This window comes from Triticum urartu, chromosome 2A (genome assembly GCF_056163025.1).
Source record: "Triticum urartu cultivar PI428250 chromosome 2A, HENAU_Tu73, whole genome shotgun sequence".
Classification (NCBI taxonomy): Eukaryota; Viridiplantae; Streptophyta; class Magnoliopsida; order Poales; family Poaceae; genus Triticum; species Triticum urartu.
This window is the reverse complement of record NC_141874.1, coordinates 702,096,570-702,108,135: the sequence shown is the minus strand read 5'-3', so window position 1 is coordinate 702,108,135 and position 11,566 is coordinate 702,096,570. Positions and strand designations below refer to the sequence as shown.

General features: G+C 41.7%; 1 pseudogene; it reads left to right on the top strand.

Annotated features, from left to right (window-relative positions):
* Positions 1-5,783: 5,783 nt before the first annotated feature.
* On the top strand, positions 5,784-11,279 carry LOC125537990 (G-type lectin S-receptor-like serine/threonine-protein kinase B120; annotated as a pseudogene).
* Positions 11,280-11,566: the final 287 nt, after the last annotated feature.

Here is an 11,566-nt window from a genome sequence, read left to right as displayed (position 1 = left end):
CATCCCCTCTTTTGTCTTCGTTCATCGGTAACTTTACTTGGAGCTATATTTTTATTCACCACATGATGTGTGTTTTGCTTGGAGCGTCTTGTATGATTTGAGTCTTTGGTTTTTAGTTTACCACAATCATCCTTGTTGTACACACATTTTTGAGAGACACACACATGAATTAGAATTTATTAGAATACTCTATGTGCTTCACTTATATCTTTTGAGCTATATAGTTTTTGCTCTAGTACTTCACTTATATCTTTTAGAGCACGGCGGTGGTTCTATTTCATAGAAATAATTGATCTCTCATGCTTCACTTATATTATTTTGAGAGTCCTTTAGAACAACATGGCAATTTTCTTTTAGGCATAATAAAAACTTTCATATAAGTGCATTGAATACTAAGAGAAGTTTGATACTTGATGATTGTTTTGAGATATGGAGATGGTGATATTAGAGTCATGCTAGTTGAGTAGTTGTGAATTTGAGAAATACTTGTGTTGAGGTTTGTGATTCCCGTAGCATGCACGTATGGTGAACCGTTATGTGATGAAGTCAGAGCATGCTTTATTTATCGATTTCCTTCCTTATGAGTGTCGGTCGGGGATGAGCGATGGTCTTTTCCTACCAATCTATCCCCCTAGGAGCATGCGCGTAGTACTTTGTTTCGATAACTAATATATTTTTGCAATAAGTATGTGAGTTCTTTATGACTAATGTTGAGTCCATGGATTGTACGCACCCTCACCCTTCCACAATTGCTAGCCTCTCTAGTATCGCGCAACCATATACCTTCCTCAAAACAGCCACCATACCTACCTATTATGGCATTTCCATAGCCATTCCGGGATATATTGCCATGTAACTTTCCACCGTTCCATTTGCAATGACACGCTTCATCATTGTCATATTGCTTTGCATGATCATGTAGTTGACATCGTATTTGTGGCAAAGCCACCGTTCATAATTTTTTCATACATGTCACTCTTGATTCATTCCCGGTACACCGCCGGAGGCATTCACATAGTGTCATATTTTGTTGAGTTGTAATTCTTGAGTTGTAAGTAAAAAGAAGTGTTATGATCATCATTATTAGAGCATTGTCCCAGCGAGGAAAGGATGATGGAGACCATGATTCCCCCACATGTCGGGATGAGACTCCGGACGAAAAATAAAAAAAAGAAAAGAAAAAAGAGGCCAAAAAAGAAGGCCCAAATAAAAAAAGAAAAAAATGAAATGAGAGAAAAAGAGAGAAGGGACAATGTTACTATCCTTTTTCCACACTTGTGCTTCAAAGTAGCACCATGATCTTCATGATAGAGAGTCTCTTATGTTGTCACTTTCATAAACTAGTGGGAATTTTACATTACAGAACTTGGCTTGTATATTCCAATGATGGGCTTCCTCAAATTGCCCTAGGTCTTCGTGCGCAAGCAAGTTGGGTGCACACCCACTTAGTTTCTTTTGTTGAGATTTCATACACTTATAGCTCTAGTGCATCCGTTGCATGGCAATTCCTACTCACTCACATTGATATCTATTAATGGGCATCTCCATAGCCCGTTGATACGCCTAGTTGATGTGAGACTATCTTCTCTTTTTTTGTCTTCTCCACAACCACCATTCTATTCCACCATAGTGCTATATCCTTGGCTCACACTCATATATTGCGTGAAGATTGAAAAAGTTTGAGAACATCAAAAGTAAGAAACAATTGCTTGGCTTGTCATCGGGGTTGTGCATGATTTAATATTTTGTGTGATGAAGATAGAGCATAGCCAGACTATATGATTTTGTAGGGATAACTTTCTTTGGCCATGTTATTTTGAGAAGACATGATTTCTTAGTTAGTACGCTCGAAGTATTATTATTATTATTATTATTATTATTATTATTATTATTTCTATGTCAATATTAAACCTTTATCTTGAATCTTTCGGATTTGAACATTCATGCCACATTAAAAAAATTACATTGAGAAATATGTTAGGAAGCATTCCACATCAAAAATTCTGTTTTTATCATTTACCTACTCGAGGACGAGCAGGAATTAAGCTTGGGGATGCTGATACGTCTCCAACGTATCTATAATCTTTGATTGCTCCATGCTATTATATTATCTATTTTGGATGTTAATGAGCTTATTTTTACACTTTTATATTATTTTTGGGACTAACCTATTAACCGGAGGCCCAGCCCAAATTGCTGTTTTTTTGCCTATTTTAGAGTTTCGCCGAAAAGGAATATCAAACGGAGTCTAAACGGAATGAAACCTTCAGGAGCGTTATTTTTGGAACAAACGTGATCCAGGAGACTTGGAGTGGACGTCAAGAATCAATCGAGGATGCCATGAGGCAGGGGGCGCGCCCTCCACCCTCGTGGGCCCCTCATTGCTCTACCGACCTACTTCTTCCTCCTATATATATCCACGTACCCTGCAAACATCCAGGAGCACCACAAAAACCTAATTCCACAGCTGCAACCTTCTGTACCCAAGAGATCCCATCTTGGGGCCTTTTCTGGAGCTCTGCCGGAGGGGGCATTGATCACGGTGGGCCTCTACATCAACTCCATGGCCTCTCCGATGATGTGTGAGTAGTTTACTTCAGACCTTCGGGTCCATAGCTAGTAGCTAGATGGCTTCTTCTCTCTCTTTGGATCTCAATACAAAGTTCTCCTCGATTCTCTTGGAGATCTATTCGATGTAATCTTCTTTTGCGGTGTGTTTGTCGAGATCCGATGAATTGTGGGTTTATGATCAAGTTTATCTATGAACAATATTTGAATCTTCTCTGAATTATTTTATGTATGATTGGTTTATCTTTGCAAGTCTCTTCGAATTATCAGTTTGGTTTGGCCTACTAGATTGATCTTTCTTGCAATGGGATAAGTGCTTAGCTTTGGGTTCAATCTTGCGGTGCTCGATCCCAGTGACAGAAAGGGAAATGGCACATATTGTATTGTTTCCATCGAGGATAAAAAGATGGGGTTTATATCATATTGAATGAGTTTATCCCTCTACATCATGTCATCTTGCTTAAGTTGTTACTCTGTTCTTATGAACTTAATACTCTACATGCATGCTGGATAGCGGTCGATGTGTGGAGTAATAGTAGTAGATGTAGGCAGGAGTCGGTCTACTTGTCGCGGACGTGATGCCTATATACATGATCATGCCTAGATATTATCATAATTATTCTCTTTTCTATCAATTGCTCGACAGTAATTTGTTCACCCACCGTAATACTTATGCTATCTTGAGAGAAGCCACTAGTGAAACCTATGGCCCCGGGTCTATTTTCCATCATACAAGTTTCCCATATACTTTATTTTGCTATCTTTTACTTTCAATCTATATCGTAAAAATACCAAAAATATTTATCTTATTATTATCATCTCTATCAGATCTCACTCTTGCAAGTGGCTGTGAAGGGATTGACAACCCCTTTATCGTGTTGGTTGCGAGGTTCTTATTTGTTTGTGTAGGTATGAGGTGACTCGCGCATGGTCTACTACTGGATTGATACCTTGGTTCTCAAAAACTGAGGGAAATACTTACGCTTCTTTAGTGCATCACCCTTTCCTCTTCAAGGGAAAACCAACGCAGTGGTCAAGAGGTAGCACCTATCGCACCAGGGCTCCGCACGGGACGCTACTCGCCCCACAAGAGATCATACCCACTCACCAAAATCCTAGACTCAGCCAGGGGCATCCCTAAGTAAGATATGGGGAATCACGTCAACCTATAGTTGAGGTTATCCGCGATCCGAAGCTGCTCATCCTCCCAATAGCCAAGGACCACTACCCCGCTCTTATCAAAGTTAATCTTTAGTCCAGACATTTCCTCAAAGCAGAGCAAAAGAAACTTAAGATTAACAATGTCCGAGTCCGAGCCTTCCACCATAATCATGGTGTCATCCGCATACTGCAAGTGAGTAACCCCCAATCCGGGATGAGGTGACTAACTACACCCTTATGATGGCCGGCCAACTTGGCCTTATCTAAGATGCTCGCAAGGGCATCAACTGCGAGGTTGAAAAGCAAGGGGGAGATAGGGTCCCCTACTTTACCCCTCTGGAAGCCTGGAAAAAGGGTCCCACCTCGCCATTGATGTTGATCGATGTGTTCCCAAATCTAACCAGTTGCATGATTCAGGAACACCAACTCTCGTCAAATCCTCGACGCTCTATCACCAACCTCAAAAAGGACCAGTCCAGACGGTCATACGCCTTCTGGAAGTCCAATTTGAGGAAGACCCCCTTAAGCCCCTTTGACGCCACATCATGGATGATCTCGTGAAGGGCAAGAATCCCATCATGGATCCGTCGGCCCTTCAGGAACACGGACTGAAGGGGGTGAGCAACCTTTCCGCCATGGGGGATAAGCGAGTTGTGCAAAGATTCGCTCCAACACGTTGATCACCGTGATGGGGCGGAAGTGCCGAATATCTGTCGCCCCGATTACTTTGGGGATCAGAGATATGACACCATAGTTAATCCCAGCCATGTCCAGGGTTCCAATATAGAACTCATGAAACATGGGCATAATGACCGGGCGTAAGATCTCCTAGAATTTCTGGAAAAAGACTACCGGGAGGCCATCCGGCCCCGGGGCCGAGCAAGCTTTCATAGACGCAATCGCTCGACCCACCTCCTCAGGGGAGAATGGGAGAGTAAGTTCCGCATTCTCCATATCGAAGACCTGGTCAACAAGCGGCCAGGAGTCAGCGCAGAGAGAGACGCCTCCGCGCGGCTCAGCCGAGAACAAATCCTTATAAAAGGAGTAAATATGGGTGGAGATGTCCTCTGGGCTTTCCAGAAGAACATCTCCATCCCAGAGGAAAGGGATGGCACACTTCCTCCACCGGCCATTAGCAATCACCTAAAAATAGGCAGTGTTCACATCCCCCTTAAGGAGCCAGTTCTGACCCCCTCAACACTGCAAGAACAGCTCCTCGCTCTTGTAAATGTCCATGAGCGAGGCCTTGAGGGCGTATCTCCTAAGCCAGTCGTCAGGAGACAAGCCCTTCCCGTCAGCAAGGTCATCCAACACCTTAATCTGATCTAGCAGGGCCCCTTTACGGGCCCGGAGGTCAGCACCAAGGTTTTCCCCCAGCCATTCCTGGCCTGACGAGACAATTTAGCACATTGATGCCAGACATGCACAATAGAAAACACACGAGGTGGGGACACGACCGCCTCTAGCCAGCGGTCACGAACCATCTCAAAGAAACCCAGTTGCCCCAGCCAGAATGTCTCAATGCGGAAGTGACGGGTCTTAGGGGGGGCATCATCCCCCGACGAGAAAAGTAGGGGAGTATGATCAGAGCCAATCCGAGTGACCGCCTTGAGAGAGCACAATGGGAACATCACTTTCCACTAAGCCGACACAAAGACCCAAGCTAACACACTCCGGATGGGGTCCACCTGCTTATTCGTCGACATAAACCTAGCCCCTACGCGGGCTATCTCATGGAGCGCAAGGTCCGCAATGGAGTCGTCAAATAGACGCATGCGGACCCGATCAACATTAGGCGAGCTTTTATCAGAAGCCCGCCTTGTTATGGTCTAGGTCGACCCCGCTATCTTTATCGTGTTACTAGTCTCATCAATATGAGTCCTTTATAGATTTTATAGTTGAAGTGCAATAAAAGTTCAGTCTAGATTGGAAAGAGGAGGAAGAAGTCTCCAACCACACACCCACTCGGTAAGCTGCCCGAAGAACCATCACCTCAATTGTTATCTTCTATAGCCGCGTGCCATTTTCTTCACTTCGGCACAAAGCATTTTGTGATGAATATGGCCACATCTTGCATCCCCATTTTCATCCTCTGCTTCTTGACCTCATTTTGCAAATCTGATGATACTCTTACACATGCAAAGCCACTCTTTTCCAATGTTTTAAATAGCAGGCTATGGCATTTAGCGGCAGCCCTTAAAAACAACTATAGCGGCAAATTGTACATGAATCATTTAGCGGCAACACCCTCAAACAAGTATAGCGGAGTTATAGCGGGGCTATAGACAGCTATTTAAAACTATGCTCTTTTCTGGCAACAAGCTCGTCTCCAGCAAGGCAGTCATTGCTCTCGGCTTCTTCGCTCCAGCAAGCTCCAACACAAGCCTATACCTTGGTATATGGCACAACCAGATCCCCGATCGACGCTTTTTGTGGGTCGCCAACCATGATAACCCAATCACCACACCTTCTTCTGCCACGCTCGCCATCACAAACAGTTCTGAGTTGGTGTTGTCGGACTCCCAAGGCATCACTTCCTGGGTGACGAAGAACAACACCTTTGGGGGAACCGGAGTTGCTGTGGTGCTGCTCGACACGGGTAACTTTGTTCTCTGCTTTGCAAACGACACATATATTTTTCAAAGCTTCGATCATCCAACCGATACCATTCTACCAACCATGAAGTTTCTTGTGAGCCACAAGGGACAAGTAGGTGGTCGCCTCATTGCATGGAAGGGCCGAAATGACCCATCGTCCGGGGACTTCTCGTGCAGCGGTACCCCAGTATCCCTGGATCTTCAAATGCTCATTCGTAATGGGACCAGACCGTATTACCGAGGTGTGTGGAATGGTCAAACAGTGTCCGATGGCATGTACTTGATCAATAGCAGTTCCATCGTCGTCCAAACGACCATCAACCTACAAGATGAACTCTAATTTATGTTCAGTGTCTTTGATGGATCACCATTCACCTTCTTCATGCTTGAGCACACTGGCAAGTTGACATATCTAAGCTGGAACAATCAGTCATCCGCATGGGTACCCACCCTGTTGCTGCATGTGACATCTACTCTTCATGTGGACCATTTGGATACCGTGACCTCGCCGTGGGAGGGGCAACTTGTCGGTGCCTCGATGGTTCGAGCCTAATGATATTGACACTTCAAGGGGATGTCGGAGAAAGGAAACACTAACATGCAGAAAGCAATCTCATTTCGCGCCCTTGTCTCTGATGAAGGTCCCTGGCAAGTTCTTGCATATACCGAATAGAAGCCTGGAAGAGTGTGAGGCTGAGTGCAGCAACAATTGCTTGTGTATGGCATATGCTTACACAACCTTCAAACGTGGTGTTGCTAAGGCCAATCTGTCAAGGTGTTTGGTTTGGACAGGAGAGCTTATCAACACTGAGAAGTATTCTGGCGACTCTTTGTTTACTCCAGGGAAATCTGTTAACTCTGGCGAAAATTTGTACCTCTAGCTTACTGACTAACATGGTATGCACCATCGCATCCTAGCTTCTTTTCTTTACCTTCTTTCAGATTCATTTTACCTTGTTTCTTGTGTTCATAGTGGGGGTTGTCTGGACGCTTTTCATGGACACTTTTCCCTTATACCAGTCTGTGGCAACAAACTAAATAAACCCAATGTTTAAACACTTATACAGTAACGTTTAGGCATATAGGAATGAAAGATAAAAAAAATTGGTGTGAACTTACTCAAGTGCATATGTGATGCTAGCTTTCCTGCATGCGCAATGGGTGTTTTTCACTGCAAATAATGCACGCCTGAATCAGCCACTGACTGAATGAATAGAAGAACGACACAATATTAACAAAAAAAAGAGTTCCTCCAAAACCAACTTGTTGATGATTATTAATGTTCTTAATTGTATTACTAAACATGCACACACTGAGTCACAGTTAGTCTCCGCCTGTTTTTTGTGTAACGTAGTTTTATCTCTTATGCTTCATGATTTACATATGTAGAGTGAGTTCCTTGGTTTGTCACTATACCGTACGCGGAAAGCTAAGAGCATCTCCAGCCGTTGGAGGCCCCCAGGACAATCGTCGGGCCAAAAATATCACGTCCGGGGGGGGGGGGGGGATGAAACGCGAGTGCGTTTTCCCAGCCGTTGGTGCCCCCAGGACAATCAACAGATGTGATTGAGTGGACCAAGAAAAAGGATGCGTGGGGGAATATTATTGATTGTTGCTTTCGCCGGCGCCCCCAACAGCCCCCAGCGTGCCGGGTTTCTCCTGGGTTTGCCGACGCTATTTTGAGGTCTTGGGGGTGCTCGGGGGGCATGACTGGGCCGTTTTTGCCCTTTTTACATTGCCGGCACACAAAAAGTGGCCCTGCAGGGACTCTTGGGGGCGCGGCTGGAGATGCTCTAACAATTGAGACGCAATCCATATATTTTTGTTGGTGTCTTTATCTTTGGTTGCTCAGATGCGCAAATGAAGAAGAAAACTACTGTTTAATTAATTAGATTGTTTTGATACGCTGCATGGATTACCTCTATATGTATTACTCCCTCCATCTCTAAAAAGAAGGCCTATAAGTTTTGTTAAGTATGCTTAGATTATTCTTGGTTAGCATACCTTCCTACATTATTCTCCAAGGCTTACTTGTGTGCTAGTATTGCCATGAGATCAATTACGTCGTGAGGTTTAATGCCGCACCCTGCCACAGCAAGCAAACCCACAATACCGTCGTGAGGTTTCCTATGTTGGCCTATCAACTCCAAACTCTAATATGCAGCTATAGTGACGAATTTTCTTCGCGCGTGCAACACACTCGATGGAGAACTTTTAATGATATGGAAGTGTGTTTGAAGATCTTCAAATTGTTGCGTGTGCTTTATTTAATGATATGAAATTTTCTTAATTGTTTGGTATTAAACTCAGTAAATTTTTAATGATATGGAATTATTTTTCCAGAAAAATATAACCATATCATTTTTAAGTACCAAATCTAAATACTTCTAATAGCATCAATAATTAAAGTGTTAGAAGTCTCGTCTCCAAAACATCACGATTTGGTGAACTAGAGTGAGTAACATGGAAGATCCTTTGTATTAGATAAAGAATAATATTCCTTTTAACTCCATTTTCGAAATGGCAGGATTCCTTCATTCATTAAGAAAAGAGTTGCTTGGTTAATTAGAAAAAACCGAGGGAAAACCAGATTTCTTCTAGCCTTCACTTTTGAATGTGTTGACAATTCCTATTTATTTTTCATGTCTAAGATCTGAAATTGACAATAACCAATTAATTATTTCACTTGGAGTGGTAGTTTCTATACATGCATATTTGCAAGATCAATACCTTAAAAGAGGTAAAATATCACAAGCCTCGATAATTTGGGTTCTTAAATTATGTTATAATAAGAGCTTAAGTAGCTTCATGGATCTCTATCATGGTATTTATGCAAGTGAATTCTAGATTTCTGAGTAGTTGCTTTCTACAGTTGACAAGAAGACCAGTCTACTAAAGATTGTACTCCCAATTATGGCATGTATGCTATCGACATGCATAGCCGTCATCTGGATCTGCAAATGCAAAGGTAGAGTAACAAGTTCCCTCTTGTTTTGACATATGACATTAGTATAGGAAGAGTTAAGAACAACAATGGATTTCCTAAACAACAGACAAATGGAAAAAGAACAAAAATCAGAAGAAAATAATGCGAGGATACTTTAGCACGTCCAACAGATTTGAAGGTGAAAATACATAAATTCCACTTGTTAGCTATGAATACATCCTTTTAGCAACAAATTCTTTTGCCGATTCCAACTTGCTTGGATGTGGAGGTTTTGGCAAAGTTTACAAGGTAGCTGAAAGTGGTACTTACAATAGGACATGTTTATGATAGAATAGGGAAGAAACATATTTACCTTTCAACTATTATCTGACTCAAGAAATCCCCCTTGACTCTCAATATGCTTTGTTTATCCAAATCTAAAAGTGCTCCAAAAATCAATGTGGCATCTATTTGTATAAGTAGATGACTTAGGATCATCAGGAAAAAGATGATGACTTAGGCACTTGTCATTGGCATCATTATCATTCTTGTTATTTCCTAACAATAAACACATCTTCTAGTCGATGCCAAATTAATGAAACATGTCCATGTTGATACCACATTGTCCAAAATCCACGTGGCTTAGGACAAGTTGGATATTTGCACTTGTTTTGATATCTGAGCTTACAAGGGTTTTAGTTTTAGAGTTTAAAAAATTATCGCTAGGCTAGAGTTAAAAGGGGCTAAATGCACTTCTTCATGTGAAAGGGTAATTAACTACGTAAGTCAAAAAAGTTGGTTTCGAATTCTTGCTCAATTCATTAATATGCACTCATGTAGGGCACACTGGAAAGTGGAAATGAGGTTGATGTAAAAAGGCTTAGTAAGAGTTCCGGACAAGGTATAGTGGAGTTCAAAAATGAAGTGATTCTAATTGCCAAATTACAACACAAGAACCTAGTCACACTTCTTGGGTGTTGCATACACGAAGATGAGAAGCTATTGATCTACGAATACTTACCTAACAAAAAGTTTGGATGCCTTTCCTTTTGGTATGTGCTTGTTCATTGATCACATACTATAAAATTCTTGCATTAACCAAATTGATACTCATGATGAATAGCCTTGTTTCATATTGGCTGTGAATGATTCTACAAGAAAACATGTGCTCGATTGGTTGACACGATTCAAGATAATTAAAGGAGTAGCAAGAGGCCTTATTTATCTTCATCGAGATTCAAGATTAACAATAATTCACAGAGATCTTAAAGCAAGAAACATTTATTGGACATATATAGAAATGACTCCCAAAATTTCAGATTTTAGTATGGCAAGAATTTTTGGTGCAAACCAGAATCATGCAAACACTACACGGGTCGTTGAGACATAGTAAGTAACCAGTGAACTAACAAACCCATAGAACTTTAGTTTTTATGATTATGTGCACATACTAAATACATTATTTACTGACTTGTTGCATGTTTTAAATAGTGGTTACATGTCACCTGAATATGCAATGGGAGGTGCCTTTTCTATGAAATCGGACATTTATGCCTACGGTGTTCTTATCTTGGAGATTGTTAGTGGCATGAAGATCAGCTCGCCTCAGCTTAGATCAAACTTTTCTAGCCTTATATCCTATATAATTATTATGGAACATGTGAAATTATCAATAACATGTTAGGCCCCTAAAAATAGTAACATGATTTTGTTTTATTTGCCAGGCATGGAGATTATGGGAAGAGGGGAAAGCAACTGAACTAGTGGACTCTTCAGTTGTTGCGAGTTGCCCACTTCATGAAGCTTTACGGTGCATTCACATAGGACTCTTGTGTGTTCAAGACCATTCTAGTGATAGGACACTAATGTCATCGGTTTTGTCTATGATAGAAAATGAAAGTGGACTACTTCCAACTCCAAAGCAACCTGCATATTTCACTACAAGTAATTGTGAAGGTGAAGAAGCAAGGGAGAACATTGAGAATTCATTGAATGCAATTAGTATCACAACACTTGAGGGTCGTTAGATGTTGTCAAATTTACTGTGCATGAATTCTATCATAGCTGGTTGTATGGTTTATGAGTTTACTCTCTATGAACTGAATTTTGAATAAAAGGGTGTATTGGTGAATTTAGTGTGTAAGTTATGAACAACCAAGGCAGAAGTAATGATGCTCATCATGGTCCTCATATAGAAAGCAAATCCTGGGATAACCAGATAATAGAAATTGCATAAAAACGCCAAAAGGCAGAAAACAAGATGACTAAGCCACCGAGCATGAGCACGGGAAAGCTTGAAGACAACGTCCCCCAT